General features: G+C 32.7%; 1 non-coding gene across 1 annotated transcript; it reads right to left on the bottom strand.

Moving 5' to 3' along the window:
• Positions 1–12,619: 12,619 nt before the first annotated feature.
• On the bottom strand, positions 12,620–12,726 carry LOC139856375 (small nucleolar RNA R71). Its single transcript, XR_011761860.1, has one exon. It is a non-coding gene; the product is annotated as a small nucleolar RNA R71 (small nucleolar RNA).
• Positions 12,727–17,489: the final 4,763 nt, after the last annotated feature.

The following is a 17,489-nucleotide window of genomic DNA, read 5'->3' as shown; positions in this document are numbered from 1 at the left end:
TATTATCATTGTTATTATTGGTATTATTGTTATAGCTTTTCTAGTATCATTTTAGTTATTATTATCATCGGTAGTATTATTATTATTAACATAAATATCATTCTTAACAATGTCATTATTATTATTAGTATTATTATGATGAATATGTTTAATATTATTATTATTATGAAAATAATATAGATTATTATTATTTTCATGGATACTAGTATTAATATCTTTTTATGAACAAAATTAACATAAGTAATATTGGATATATTATCACAAGTATTATTATTATTATTATTATTATTATGTAAGTTATAAAAGATATCAATCGATACATAAATATATTTTTATCATATAAAAACCCTAGTATGAGTTTTATTTTTTTTATTACCTATTATAAAGAAATATAAATATTAGTATGTATATATAATATATAAATTAAATATAGTAAATTTAACTAAATAACATAAAATATAACAAGCATATCTTAAATAACAATATATATATATATATATATATATATATATATATATATATATATATATATATATATATATATATATATATATATATATATATATATATATATGTGTGTGTGTGTGTGTGTGTGTGTGTGTGTGTGTGTTCGATTACAATTATGTATATTAATAATTATACAAATGATATAGGTTCGTGAATCCGAGGCCAACCCTATACTTGTTCAATGTCGCCATATGTATTTTTACTACAAAATACATTAGGTGAGTTTCATTTGCTCCCTTTTACTCTTTACATTTTTGGGCTGAGAATACATGCACTGTTTTAATAACTGTTTTACAATATTTATATGCGTGAGTTTCATTATTCCCCTTTTAAGTGCTTTTGCAATATATATTTTTGGGACTGAGAATACATGCACTGCTTTTATAAATGTTTTACGAAATGGACACAAGTGATCGAAACTACATTCTATGGTTGGATTATCTAATCGAATATGCCCCTTTTTATATAGTCTGGTAATCTAAGAATTAGGGAACAGACACCCTAATTGACGCGAACTCTAAAGATAGATCTATCGGGCCCAACAAGCCCTATCCAAAGTACCGGATGATTTAGTATTTTGAAATTTATATCATGTCCGAAGGAGGATCCCTGAATGATGGGGATATTCTTATATATATATTGTGAATGTCGGTTACCAGGTGTTCAATCCATATGAATGATATTTTTGTCTCTATGCATGGGACGTATGTTTATGAGAAATGGAAATATGAAATCTTGTGGTCTATTAAAATTATGAAATGATTATTTATGCTAAACTAATGAACTCACCAACCTTTTGGTTGACACTTGAAAGCATGTTTATTCTCAGGTACGAAAGAAATCTTCCGCTGTGCATTTGATCATTTTAAAGATATTACTTGGAGTCATTCATGACATATTTCAAAAGACGTTGCATTTGAGTCGTTGAGTTTATCAAGATCATTATTAAGTCAATTATAGTTGGATATATTATGAAATGGTATGCATGTCTGTCAACTTTAGATGTAATGAAAGATTGTCTTTTCAAAACGAATGCAATTTTTGTAAAATGTATCATATAGAGGTCAAGTACCTCGTGATGTAATCAACTGTTGTGAATCATTTATAATCGATATAGACTTTGTCCGGATAGATTAGGACGGGTCTCTACAGTACAAAGCCCAATTATCTAATTTTAGTAATTAGCCCAACATCATGATTACTTCGGATTAAATAAGCATAATAATAACTTAGCTACGAGACATTAAATTAAAAAGGTTAAACATAACTTACAATGATTAAAAATAGCGTAGCGTTACACGGACAGAATTTCGACTTACACCCTTACAACATTCGCTAACATACCCTTATTATTAGGATTAAAATTAAAATTAAAATTAAAATATAAATATAAATATTTACGTATAGATATAGAGAGGATGGATATATATGTTGGTTTTTGCGATCAGAATTCGTTTGCTTTTATAGGGAGTTTCAGAATTTGGGGCTCCGCGACTCGCGGCCCTTTTTGCCTTCAAACTCCGCGAGTTGCGGAGTTTGTAAATACAGCTCACCAACTTTGGAGTCTTTCTTGCCGACGGATTTTTATTATTTATATAATATATAAATAATTATAAGAATTATTTAAATATTATATTATATTTATGTGCATAGTTGACTTGTAATTTTTAGTCCGTTGCGTCGAGCGTTGAGAGTTGACTCTGGTCCCGGTTCCGGATTTTCGAACGTCCTTGCGTACAATTTAATATCTTGTTCTTTGCGTTTTGAATCTTGTACTCTTGTAATTTCGAGACGTTTCTTATCAATAATTGGAACCTCTTTGATTGTATTTTGTACTTTTGAGCTTTTTTGTCGTTTGCGTCTTCAATTCGTCGAATCTGTCTTTTGTCTTCACCTTTTATTATTTAAACGAATATCACTTGTAAATAGAACAATTGCAACTAAAAGCTTGTCTTTCTTGAGGAATAATGCTATGAAATATATGTTCGTTTTTAGCATTATCACTTGCATTGCACATGAGTTCAAATAGTAGATTCCAATTTAGAGTTATCATGATCGGCGCATTAGTGAGTTTTTCTTTAAGAATATTAAAAGATTTGATATATTCATCTGAAAAGATGAATGGAGCATCTTTTTCAAGGAGTTTATTCATAGGAGTGGCAATTTTAGAAAAGTCTTTTATGAAACGTCGGTAAAAACCGGCATGCCCTAGAAAACTCCTAACTCCTTTAACATTGGTGGGATGTAGAAGTTTAGCAATTAAATCTACTTTAGCTCTATCCACTTCAATTCCTTCCTTTGAAATTTTGTGACCAATAACGATGCCTTCTTTAACCATGAAATGGCATTTCTCCCAATTAAGTACTAGATTTGATTGTTCGCATCTAATAAGCATTCGTTCAAGATTAACTAGACATGATTCAAAAGTATCATCGAAGACTGAAAAGTCATCCATGAAAACTTCCATGCATTCTTCTATCATGTCGTGAAAAATTGACATCATGCTTCTTTGAAAGGTTGCAGGGGCGTTGCAAAGTCCAAATGGCATGCGCTTGTAAGCAAAAGTACCATAAGGGCACGTGAATGTGGTTTTCTCTTGATCCTCGGGTGCTATTGGAATTTGAAAATATCCGAAGAAACCGTCAAGAAAACAATAGTAACTATTCCCGGCTAACCTTTCCAACATTTGATCAATGAAAGGTAAGGGAAAGTGATCTTTTCTGGTGGCGTCATTTAATTTTCTATAATCAATACAAACACGCCATCCCGTTACAGTCCTAGTAGGAATAAGCTCATTTTTTTCATTTGTGATGACAGTCATGCCACCCTTCTTAGGTACGCATTGAACTGGGCTTACCCATGGACTATCAGAGATTGGATAAATTAAACATACATCTAGCAGTTTAATAATTTCTTTCTTAACAACATCTTGCATATTTGGATTTAGTCTTCGTTGGCGTTGCACATACGTTTTATGACCTTCTTCCATAAGGATTTTATGTGTGCAATACGAAGGACTTATTCCTTTAATATCATGAATCTTCCATGCAATAGCTGGTTTATGAGCTTTTAGTATAGAAATGAGTTGAGATTTTTCATTTACAGTAAGAGAAGACTATATTATTACAGGTAATTCAGATTCACCATGTAAATAAGCGTATTCCAAATGGGTTAGAAGTGGCTTTAACTCTAATGTCGGTGGTTCTTCTATCGATGATTTGTATCGATATCTGTCTTCCTCTTTTAACATTTGAAGTTCTTCTGTTGTTGGTTCTTAATCATTAGCTATGAGTGTGGCTAACATTTCAGCTTCATCAATTGATTCAGTTCCTTCTCTTATAGAACATTCTCCTGTTCCTTGTAATTCTGGAAATTCTTCTAACAATTCTGTATGTGAATCTATAGTTTGAATATAATAACATGTATCATTTGCAGATTGCGGTTGTTGCATGGCTCTATCAGCAGAAAAGGTAACACTCTCGTCCTCTATACTTAGGGTCAGTTTCTTACCTAACACGTCTATTATTGCTTTAGCCGTGTTTAAGAATGGTCTTCCTAATATAAGAGGAACTCGAGAATCTTCTACCATGTCTAGAATAACAAAATCTACTGGAAATACTAAAGTACCAACTTTAACTAGCATGTTTTCCATTATCCCTCTAGGATATTTTACTGATCGATCGGCTAGTTGTATGCTTATTCGTGTTGGTTTCAATTCTCCAAGGTCTAGTTTAGCGTATAATGAATACAACATTAAATTTATACTAGCACCTAAGTCTGTCAATGCTTCTATTGAACTAAGACTACCCAGAAAACATGGAATTGTGAAACTTCCTGGATCAGAGAGTTTTTCTGGTATCTTATTCAACAACACTGCAGAACAATTAGCATTCATAGTAACAGCCGAGAGTTCTTCCATTTTCTTTCTATTTGTGATTAGATCTTTCAAGAATTTAGCATATCTTGGCATTCCTGAAATCACATCAATGAAAGGAAGATTTACATTTATTTGTTTAAACATATTCAAGAATTTGGATTGCTCGGCTTCAAGTCTTTCTTTTCTCATTTTACTTGGTTAAGGAAGCTGTGGTTGGTATGGTTTAACATAAGGTTTAGCCTTAAATGTGTTATCTTCATTAACCTTTTCAACTACCGGTTATTTTTCCTTTTCTTGATCAGATTGTGGTTCTTATTATTACAGGTAATTCAGATTCACCATGTAAATAAGCATATTCCAAATGGGTTGGAAGTGGCTTTAACTCTAATGTCGGTGGTTCTTCTATCGATAATTTGTATCGATATCTGTCTTCCTCTTTTAACATTTGAAGTTCTTCTGTTGTTGGTTCGTAATCATTAGCTATGAATGTGGCTAAAATTTCAGCTTCATCAATTGGTTCAGTTCCTTCTCCTATAGAACATTCTCCTGTTCCTTGTAATTCTGGAAATTCTTCTAACAATTCTGCATGTGAATCTATAGTTTGAATATAATAACATGTATCATCTGTAGATTGCGGTTGTTGCATGGCTCTATCAACAGAAAAGGTAACACTCTCGTCCTCTATACTTAGGGTCAGTTTCTTACCGAACACGTCTATTATTGCTTTATCCGTATTTAAGAATGGTCTTCCTAATATAAGAGGAACTCGGGAATCTTCTTCCATGTCCAGAATAACAAAATCTACTGGAAATACTAAAGTACCAACTTTAACTAGGATGTTTTCCATTATCCCTCTAGGATATTTTACTGATCGATCGGCTAGTTGTATGATTATTCGTTTTGGTTTCAATTCTCCAAGGTCTAGTTTAGCGTATAATGATTACGGCATTAAATTTATACTAGCACCTAAGTCTGCCAATGCTTCTATTGAACTAAGACTACCATAAAATATGGAATTGTGAAACTTCCTGGATCATAGAGTTTTTCTCGTATCTTATTCAACAGCACTACAGAACAATTAGCATTCATAGTAACAGTCGAGAGTTCTTCCATTTTCTTTTTATTTGTGATTAGATCTTTCAAGAATTTAGCATATCTTGGCATTCCTAAAATCACATCAATGAAAGGAAGATTTACATTTATTTGTTTAAACATATCCAAGAATTTGGATTGCTCAGCTTCAAGTCTTTCTTTTCTCATTTTACTTGGGTAAGGAAGCGGTGGTTGGTATGGTTTAACATAAGGTTTAGCCTTAAATGTGTTATCTTCATTAACCTTTTCAACTACCGGTTCTTTTTCCTTTTCTTGATCAGATTGTGGTTCTTGTGGAGTAGGAATAGAGTCATCAGAAATTACAGGTATTTCAGGTGGTTTAAGTGTAATACCACTTCTCGTGGTAATGGCTTTAGCTATTTTATTCCGAGGGTTAGCATTTGTATCGCTAGGTAGACTTCCCGGTTTTTTTTCTCCTATTAACCTTGCTAGGTTGCTCACTTCTTGTTCCAGATTTTGAATAGAAGCTTGTTGATTTCTAAATGCTTGAGCATTTTGTTCATTAGATTGTTTCTGAGATGTGAAAAATTGTGTTTGAGATTCAACTAGCTTTGACATCATGTCTTCTAAATTTGGCTTTTTATCATCGGTTTGTGGTGGTTTAATTGGAAAAATAGGTCTTTGCTGGTTGTAAGTATTATTAGATGCTTGTTGATTGCTAGGACCTTGTTGGTTGTTGTATGGAACATTTCAGTTATAATTCTAGTTTTGATTGTAGTTTGGTCTTGGCGGTTGATAATTATTTTGATAATTATTTCCAGGCCTTTGGTTTATGTATGAAACATTCTCTCTTTGTTCCATTGTTTTTTCAATACTGAGACAATATTTTGTCAAATGTGGTCCTCCATACTGCTCACATCTAATTCGTATAGCGTGAATATCTTTAGTCATCTTTTCCATTCGTCTTTCGAAAGCATCTATCTTTGCGGAAATGGAATCAAAGTCATGGCTAGAATCGGCTCTAGCTGCTTTAGTTGATCTAACGATGTCTTTTTCTTGATGCCACTCATGTGAGTGGGAAGCAGTGTTATCAATAATTTTGTAAGCTTCAGTTGCGGTTTTCTTCATAATGGAACCACCAGCTGCTATGTCGATGTCTTTGCGTGTAGTAATGTCGCATCCTTGATAGAATATTTGTACTATTTGATAAGTGTCTAAACCATGTTGCGGACATCCTCTTAACAACTTTCCATATCTTGTCCATGCCTCATATAATGTTTCATTTGGCTTTTGTGTGAACGTAACTATTTCTCCTTGAAGTCTCACGGCTTTAGATGCCGGAAAGAATTGTTTAAGAAATTTTTCAACTAAGACATCCCATGTATCAATCGCCCCTTCAGGTAATGATTCTAACCAATCTTTGGCTTCTCCCTTTAAAGTCCAGGGAAGTAACATGAGATATATCTGTTCATCCTCAACTTCTCTGATCTTAAATAGAGTACAGATCCTATTAAAGGTACGAAGATGTTCGTTTGGATCTTCCTTTGGTGCACCACTAAATTGGCATTGATTAGTTACCATGTGTAGGATTTGTCCTTTGATTTCATAATCTGGTGCGTTAATGTCTGGTTGAGTAATGGCATGACCTTGGCCAGTGCGTTTAGCTCTCATTCGATCTTCCATACTTAAAGGTTCCAGATTTTCCATGATTGAAATTGTTGAATCTGAATCACTAGAGGATTCTGACTTAATGGTTTCTTCCTCGACAATTTCTGGATGAGTGATTTGTGGTTCAGGAGGAATGATTAGTGGTTCAAGATCTCTGAATTGTCCCTGAATATCCTCCGGATTCTCAATTGTGAGGTCGGCTTTAAAAAATGGATTATCGGAAATTTGAATTGGAGTACTTGGTCGACTAGATGACGATTCTAAAGAAAAATCAACGGCGACTATATTGGCTAGATGTCTTAATCGAGTTACATGTGGTGAACATATGAAAGGTGGTGAACGTTTTGCTCCGTGCATTCACTAAATATCCTATTAGTTATAAAAGATAAAAATTATATAAGTTATCAAATTAATAGACTTTTCTGATTTTGCCCACGTTTCGAATAGCCAATAGATGCAGCAGGTAGCCAGGACCCTTTAAATCGGAAGCCCACAACTCGCCACTAACAAATCCAACTATTACTACGAACCAGAAAATTTTGGATGTCCATCAATTTAACCGCTTAAAATAATTTTTCGTCGAAGTTTTAAAGAAAATAAAGAAAATTCTGTGTCCTAAAGAACTAGAGCGTCGAAATAAAAAAGAAAAGTGCGTCGAAAAATAAGAGGTCGAAAAAATAAAAGTCGAAAAATAATAATAATAAAATGCAGCGTCGAAACTTAAAAGCCTAAAAACTAAGAATTAAAACTTGCGTCTAAAGGTATTAAAGCTTAAAGGAATTCTATATCCAAAACGGCAATAACTTAAAAGGCACTAAAATTTATTAAATACTAAAGCGATAAGCGATGTCGTAGATTTCTAAAGCGTCTAAATCTTAATCTAAAGAAAAAGCACTTAAGGGATTTTATGGCAAAGTCCAAAAACCTAGAGCTACTATGGCAAAATACTAAGTTTAAAACTAATTACGAACGATAAATTATAAAATTTACGAATTAAACGATAAAAATATACAAAATATAAAAATAAGGTTAAAGTTATAAAAATACAATTTTTTATAGAAATATTATTTTTTATATTATTATTTTATAAAAGTTACTAAATTTATATATTTAATAATAATTATTAAACTTAATAATACTAATTAAAACTAAAAATAAAACTAATTTAAACTAATTAATATTTTAATTAAACCCTAATTATAATTAATTATATAATAAAACGAACCCTAATTCGATTCAGTTAATGATCAGACGAGTCTTTTCACCTCATGCGACCGCATTGTAGTGACCCGAACTTTTCCATGTTTATATATATATTAAATGAAATTGTTATTTACATGATTAAATGTTTCCAACATGTTAAGCAATCAAACTTGTTAAGACTTGATTAATTGAAATATGTTTCATATAGACAATTGACCACCCAAGTTGACCGGTGATTCACGAACGTTAAAACTTGTAAAAACTATATGATGACATATATATGGATATTGATAGTGTTCCAAATGAACATATATTTAGTAGCAATATCGTTCCAATATGTAAAGTTTTTTAATGTAATTTCCTTATTTTTAGTTGTAATAGTTAAATAAATAAGTGCGAAGACGAAAGACGCAAATCGCTCGAAAATGAAGATTTAAAGACAAAAACGAAGATTTGAAAGACCAAAACGTCCAAAAAGCTCAAATGTACAAGATACAATTCAAAAGGTTCAATTTATTGATGAGAAACGTCTAAAAATGACAAGAGTACAAGTTACAAAACGCAAAGTACACGATATAAAATTGTACGAAAGGACGTTCGAAAATCCGGAACCAGGACATGAGTCAACTCTCAGCGCTCGACGCAACGGTGTAAAAATTACGAGTCAACTATGCACAAGAATAAAATATAATATTTAAATAAATCATAATAAGAATAATATTAAATAATAAAAAGTTGTTAATTGAGCATAGTTCAGGGGTCGTAAATGAAAATTCAATTTATAATTTGGCCTATAAAAGGAACGATCTATGTAACGATGAGCCGGAGGAAGAATTTTTTTCCGATCTTTTTTTCTTCGATCAATTATCAATATCAATTATCAATATCTATATTCTATATCTCTATCATAATGTTAATGTAATAAGATATAACAATAATCTTAATTTTAAGTTTAAATTATGATAATAATAAGATTTATGATAGAGATCATTTGAGTGTGTAAGTCGAAATTCTGTCCGTGTAACGCTACGCTATTTTTAATCATTGTAAGTTATGTTCAACCTTTTTACATTAATGTCTCGTAGCTAAGTTATTATTATGCTTATTTGAGCCGAAGTAATCGTGATGTTGGGCTAAAATATTAAGACGGGGTTATTGAACTTTGTACCATAATTAAGGTTTGGGCAAAAGACCGACACTTGTGGAAATTGGACTATTGACTATTAATAGATGGGGGGTATTGTCTAATTGAGTGACAACTCATTGGAGTCTGTCGAACCTATCTTCAAATTAATTAACCTAATAATTAATAATGATTATGGTTGTCCTATTTAGTGACGTTCATATGGAATCTATTATAATCATTTAATTAATCAATTGGGTTGGGTAATTGATTATTCATTCTGATAAAGTGGATGAATTAATATTCATAAACTAATTAAAACAGGGGTGGATTACATACAGTGATAACTGGTGTAATTGTTGACAGAAGTGATAACTGCGTCATAGTTTAAATCCTTAATCAGTTGGAATATTTGACTTCGGGTATAAGGGTAATTTGACGAGGATACTCGCACTTTATATTTATGACCGATGGACTATTATGGACAAAAACCAGATAGACGTATCAAATAAACTAGGACAAAGGACAATTAACCCATGGTAATAAATTAAAATCAACACGTCAAACATCATGATTACGGAAGTTTAAATAAGCATAATTCTTTTATTATATTTCTCATCGTATCTTTATTTACTGTCATTTTATTACTCGCAATTTTATTTTCTGTCATTTTATTTATCGCAATTTATTTTACGCACTTTAATTTTTGTCATTTATTTTTACGCTTAAAATCGACAAACCGGTCATTAAACGGTAAAACCCCCATTTTATAATAATACTACTACTTATTTATATATATATTTTTACAAATAAACTTAATAATATAGCGTTAACTTCACCAGCTCCCTGTGGAACGAACCGGACTTACTAAAAACTACACTACTCTACGATTAGGTACACTGCCTATAGTGTTGTAGCAAGGTTTAGGTATATCCCATCCGTAAATTAATAAAACTTGTGTCATATTTTGTAGTATTTTGTATTAAAAATAATACTATTTCGTACCCTCACGCTACATCATCAAGTTTTTGGCGCCGCTGCCGGGGAACGCCGAAGCGAAACGCCACTACGAGAAAAGTAAAAGTTACAAAATAAATAGTTTAAGTTGGGTGAAACATTTTAAGTTCAATTATTGAAACTTGGTACATGAATTCAAAATATCCCCACACTTGTTATACATTAAAAAAAAAAAAAAATAATCTATCTATGTGCTCGGCATTTCCATTATACATTAAATTTCACGGCCCAATCCCGATTTTAAAGCTTAATCTATCTATGTGATTCAATACAATCTTGCTTAATATAGTTGTAGCTTTTGATTGAGGTTTTAACACAGCATCTATAATATAGTAAAGTGGATACAACCATAAATCCATACCAAAATTTTCGGCCAATATACCTTACACTGTCCCACATACACGAGATTTTTGTCTTGGATCCTTATAATATATGCGTTTTAATTAATCTTCAATTCATTCAAATTGGCAAGTTAATAATTGTGGCCATCATGCTCCATTATTATATTACTAGCATTATCGAAAATTTTAGCAAGTGGGGGAAAGAAAAGTCTGCCATCTAGTACCTAAACAAGTGGGGTTTATAATATTATAAATTGATTGGCTATAAAGGAAAAGAAATCGCAAGTGGCAGCTCCAAATTCCTAAAAATAAAAAAAAAAAAAAAAAAAAAAAAATTTGTGTAAAAAAAAAAAAAAAACGTTTTTTTTTTTTTTTAAAGAAAAAAAATTCGTTTTTTATAAAAAAAAAATTGTAAAAAAAAAAAAAAAAAACGTTTTTTTTTTTTTAAGAAAAAAAATTCGTTTTTAAAAAAAAAAAAATTTTTAAAAAAAAAAAAAAATTTTTAAAAAAAAAAAATAATAAATAATAATATTTTTTTTTTTTTTTTAAGTTTTATTACCTTTAGATTTTTAGATTATAGTCGCAACTTTTAGTTTTAAGTTTATTTTTGGCGTAGTTATTTTTTTTATTTCTAGATTTTTAGGCTTTGCCGTAAAATCCCTTAAGTGCTTATTCCTTAGACTAAGTTTTAGGTGCTTTAGAATTTTACGACGCCGTATTTCGCACTACTTTCTTATTTTTATTTTTCGACGCCTATTTTTCGACCTTTTTATTTTTCGACACTTTTCGACGCGCAATCTTTTTCTCTCTTATTTCTCGCCATTCTAGTTTTTAGGACTTAGAATTTTTTCTACTTCTTCTCTAAATTTCTTAAAATTACGAAAATTTATTTTAAGTGGTTAAATTGATAGACATCAAAATTTTCTGGTTCGTAGTAATAGTTGGATTTGTACGTGGACCGGGTTATTGGAGCCAAACAGTACTCAATTATATTGAGACCAAACGAATCCTGCCCCTCTGCTGCATCTTTTGGCTATTCGAAACGTGGGCAAAATCAGAAAAGTCTATTGATTGGATAACTTATTATAATTTTTCTTTCCTTTTAAAAACTAATAGGATATTCAGTGAATGCACCGAGCAAGACGTTCACCACCTTTTGTACGTTCACCACCTGTAACTAGATCAAGACATTTAGCAAATATAACCGCCGTTGATTTTTCTTTAGAATCGTCATCTAGTCAACCAAGTACTTCAGTTCAAATTTCCGATAATCCATTTTTTGAACCCAACCTCACAATTGAGAATCCAGAGAATATTCAGGAACGGTTCGTAGATCCTGAACCACTAAACTTTCCTCCGGAGCCACCAATCATTCAAACAGAGATTGTTGAGGAACGAACCATTAAAACAGAATCATCTAGTGATACCGATTCAACGAATTCAATTATGGAAGTAACGGAACCTCTAAGTATGGAAGATCGAATGAGAGCTAAACGCACGGGCCAAGGTCACGCCATTATTAAGCCAGAAGTTAATGCGCCAGATTATGAAATCAAATGACAAATTCTACACATGGTAACTAACCAATGCCAATTCAGTGGTGCACCGAATGAAGATCCTAACGAACACCTTCGTACGTTTAAAAGAATTTGTACACTATTCAAAATCCGAGAAGTGGAAGATGAGCAGATCTATCTCATGTTGTTTCCCTGGACTTTAAAGGGAGAAGCCAAAGATTGGTTAGAATCGTTACCTGAAGGGGCGATTGACACATGGGATGTCTTAGTTGAAAATTTTCTTCAAAGATTCTTTCCGGCATCTAAAGCCGTGAGACTTCAAGGAGAAATTGTTACGTTCACACAAAAGCCAAATGAAACATTATATGAGGCGTGGACAAGATTCGGAAGGATGTTGAGAGGATGTCCTCAACACGGTTTAGACACTTACCAAATAGTACAAATATTCTACCAAGGTGTCAACGTTGCTACACGAAAAGACATCGACATAACAGCTGGTGGTTCCATTATGAAGAAAACCGCAACTGAAGCTTACAAAATTATTGATAACACAGCATCCCACTCACATGAGTGGCACCAAGAAAAAGATATATTTCGATCATCTAAAGCGGCTAGAGCCGATTCTAGCCATGACTTTGATTCCGTTTCCGCAAAAATAGATGCTTTCGAAAGAAGAATGGAAAAGATGAATAAAGATATTCACGCAATTCGAATCAGTTGTGAGCAATGCGGTGGACCACACTTATTGAAAGATTGTAATGTTGAACCAACGATGGAACAACGAGAGAATGTTTCTTATATGAACCAAAGGCCGGGAAATGATTATCAAAATAATTATCAACCGCCAAGGCCGAACTTCAATCGAAATCAATACATTCTTTACAATCCAAAAGGACCCGAAAATAACTTGTACAACCAACAAGGTCCGAATAACCAACCAACTCAAAACAACACTTTCAATCAATAAAGACCTAGCTTGTATAAACCACCACAACAACTCGAAGAGAAAAAGTCAAATCTAGAAGAAATGATAGCAAAGCTAGTTGAATCTCAAACACAATTTATTACATCTCAAACCCAAACGAATGAGAGGTTTGATCAGTCACTTAGAACTCAACAAGCTTCCATTTTGAATCTAGAAAAACAAGTAGGTACTGTTGTTAGATTAATAAGGGAAAGAGAACAAGGAAAGCTACCGAGTGATACTGAAGTAAATCCTCGGAATGAGAATGTTAATATGGTTTCAACGAATTCTGAAAAACCAGCACCAGAAGATGGGAAGGTTTTAGATGAGAGTAACAATGAAGAAGTTACACCACCACCACCCGAGTATGTAAAGCCAGTGGTGGCACCATACAGACCACCCATCCCGTTTCCAAGAAAAGGAGTTGAGTATGAGCAAGTAATAGGTAATAAAGTTTGTGATACCTCTGGAAAGAAGAAGAAGAAGAATAAAAAAGTGCAAGAAACAAAAGCCGTAAATATAAACCCGGTGAAGACAGTTCCACCAAAACCTCCACCTAGGGTAGGTGATCCGGGTGAATTTATTGTTCCTTGTCTACTTAGTGATTGTGTCATGTATGATGCACTAGCAGATTTAGGTGCAAGTGTAAGTGTTATGCCTCTTTCCTTATATAAGAGATTAGGTGTAGGTAAGTTAAGTCCAACGGATATGAGTGTTCGACTCTTTGATCAAACCATTAAGCACCCAGTTGGAATTGCTGACAACCTACCCGTTCAAGTAGGCAATTTAACCTTTCTAGTCGAATTTATTGTCATTGACATAGAAGAGGACCCAAACATTCCTCTAATTTTAGGTCGGCCATTCTTAGCGTCCACCAAGGCGTTATTTGATGTAGGAAATGGAAGAATGACACTTAAGAGTGGTAACAAATCTATCACCTTTATGATTCGAAAGTCTAAATCTCCACCAACCAAGACCGTTGAACCAGAAAAAACGATTGGTAAGAACCATGTGGTTTTACCAACTCCAACGGTAATACTTAGCAATAATGAAACGCCTAAGTGTAGGGAAAATGAAGTAACACCTAATGATGACATGATAACAAAGAACCCCGTTATTGATACGAAATTAAATGACCCCATTATTAACAGTTCAATGAAGAAACTTTTTAAACGGGCTATTGATGCTAGAAGTAAGGGGAACTTTAAGTTATGTAACCGGTTAGTATCCAATCTGTCGCCTAAAGAAAGGGCGAAGCTAGTTGAATTATGGGATATTACGGAAGAAGCCGGGCACTGGCTTAAAGAAAAAGTCACAGATAGGCAAGTTGATTATGGACCAAGAGAAATTGACAATGAAGTTAATCACAATTTCAACACCACAGCTACCTAAGTGTGGGGAGATTCGAATGTTCTAAAAAGATAATGCTGTCTAAAGTTATTTGTTCTGTTCTCGTGTAGTTCCGAGAATGGAATCCGATTGGTCTTTTCCGCTAGCAGACACTAAAGAACTAGTTTCCTCCCTCCATTCTGAATTTTTTTTTTTATTTTGTAGGTTTTATATAAAAATTAATATGCTTTTTAAAAATTTAAATTTTGTGTGATTTTAAAAACAAAATTTACTTTAATTCATTAAGTTTAAAAAAATGATTTCTAAAATTCGTCGTGAGTTGAAGACTAGGTCATTAAGCCGAAATTACTTTACCCGAGGGCGGGGCGACAAATTTTGTTATCATTATTTTTAATTTTATTGATTTAAAGTATGCCAAAAATATTATACTTTATAAATTTTTGAAAAGTGGGGTTATAAACCAAACTTCAAAAATATATATATATATATATATATATATATATATATATATATACATGTTTGTATTTTATCTTATGTACAAAACAGGGTAAAACAACGCACTTTCAAAGACTGTCATTAAAGTTAAGCAAAAGGTACTAATTTTGACGACAAGACGCAAAACAACAAATATGATATAACAAATGAAGGAATGAACGATGAGGCGCCATCTATCATTCGACGAGCTTTGTAATTACAAACTCGGTATTTTTAATCACTTTTCTACGCTAATCACCCTCATGAATTTATAATTATAGTCTGATTTCATGCAAATGAGGGCATTGCATGATCTTAAGTGTGGGGAAGGGTTATAAATTCTCTCAGGTTTATACTTGGTTTATTTGCCAAATTTTGTGAAAATTTGAAAAATTTTCAATTAAATGAAGTCAAAATTATGTTTATACATATTTATGAACGGTGAAAACTAGGTGTTAATACCGAAATTATCGTTACCTCGGAAAGGGCATAAATTGAGAAACAACCTAAAACGCTTGAATTCATTTAAAATGAAATAAAGGAGAATAAAAAGGCAAAGAAAGAAACTAAGTGTGGGGAGAATGTACCAAGTTATTCAATTAAAAACTATCTATCACATGTTTCTGTAAAGTTATTGCAGGTGTTTTTGTTTTGGACTAAATTAACTGTTTTACCCGATTTATTAAAGAAAGATGGATCTACACGATGAATCAATTCCATCATTAAAAGGAAGTAAAGTCTTCCGAAAAAGACACGCGCTTCTTGATTTAGATCATGAAGTTGTCGTCCAGACCAGCTGTAGGTTGACGAAAAATCTAGAAAAGTCATCTCTAAAATCAGCAGGAAATCCACGGACCTCAGCATCAAACAGGGTCGCCAAGTGGTCAGATTTATCCTAACCATGAAAAGGATTTATCTCGTACAATGGGGAGGCACCGTGCAAATTAGCTTGATAAGACTAATGAATCAGATCCCCAGAAAGGATAATCTCCTTAAAGATTAAAAATCAGCTTTTAAGACTGATATTACTCAATCCTTGAGATTGACCTTAAAGATTGAGAATTCAAACTCATGGAATTCAATGATATCTAAATTCGAGCTTGAACGAGAAAATATTTTGATCAAAAATACAAACCGATTTGTTTTCTGAAAACCCATTTTCAATGCGTTCATTACCATTGAACGTAAAATCCTAGGAATTCACCTGGAATTCATTAGGTCACCTGAACCAAATCGGGTGTCAACCGTAAGAACGGTGGTTGCATAGCATGGTCGGAGACAGGACCTTGTGCCAGACCGAAAAATCATAGGATGATCTTTACTATCGCTCCTACCAAGGATAGTTCTAGCATCCGACACGTTAAAAGACCATAATCATCTGCATGTCACGGGACATTGCCTTAACAGTTTCTTGTTCATCGCTTTCCTTTACAACCGGACGGTAGTTTGCCGAAAGGTAATATACGGAACAAGTAAACTGGATGTGTGCTTTCTGATACCGGGATAGCAGTGGATTACACGAACCTAAATGTTTTTAGCCAAAATATTGATCCACAAATATATTTTGCAACACCAATGGTGGATCAAATCAGAAAACTTATCTAGGGTAAAAGCTAGATTGAATTTTCAAAAGATCAAATGTTTTCATAAAGATCCTATTTCCTAAAGGATCTAAATTTTTATAGTCATGTGGGACTGTAAACCGCCTTTCAAATGTGCACTTTGCTTTGGAAACCGAAAGTAAATCGGCTATTTGATTGCAAGTGTCGTTGACCTAAACCCAAGGCAACTGTGGATGACACACCCACCTTTAACCATCATTACCGTCATTGTTTATACCGCTATATCAAAATCACTGATGTACAAAATGTGATGAATAAAAAAAGTGATTCATGTATGTTTTTATTTCAAGTTCTGTATTGCTTGAGGACAAGCAACGCTCAAGTGTGGGGATATTTGATAGTGTTCCAAATGAACATATATTTAGTAGCAATATCGTTCCAATATGTAAAGTTTTTTAATGTAATTTCCTTATTTTTAGTTGTAATAGTTAAATAAATAAGTGCGAAGACGAAAGACGCAAATCGCTCGAAAATGAAGATTTAAAGACAAAAACGAAGATTTGAAAGACCAAAACGTCCAAAAAGCTCAAATGTACAAGATACAATTCAAAAGGTTCAATTTATTGATGAGAAACGTCTAAAAATGACAAGAGTACAAGTTACAAAACGCAAAGTACACGATATAAAATTGTACGAATGGACGTTCGAAAATCCGGAACCAGGACATGAGTCAACTCTCAGCGCTCGACGCAACGGTGTAAAAATTACGAGTCAACTATGCACAAGAATAAAATATAATATTTAAATAAATCATAATAAGAATAATATTAAAT

The sequence above is a fragment of the Rutidosis leptorrhynchoides genome, chromosome 6 (assembly GCF_046630445.1).
Source record: "Rutidosis leptorrhynchoides isolate AG116_Rl617_1_P2 chromosome 6, CSIRO_AGI_Rlap_v1, whole genome shotgun sequence".
Taxonomy (NCBI): Eukaryota; Viridiplantae; Streptophyta; class Magnoliopsida; order Asterales; family Asteraceae; genus Rutidosis; species Rutidosis leptorrhynchoides.
Note: the sequence above shows the minus strand (reverse complement) of the source record. Positions and strands in the feature narration are given on the sequence as shown.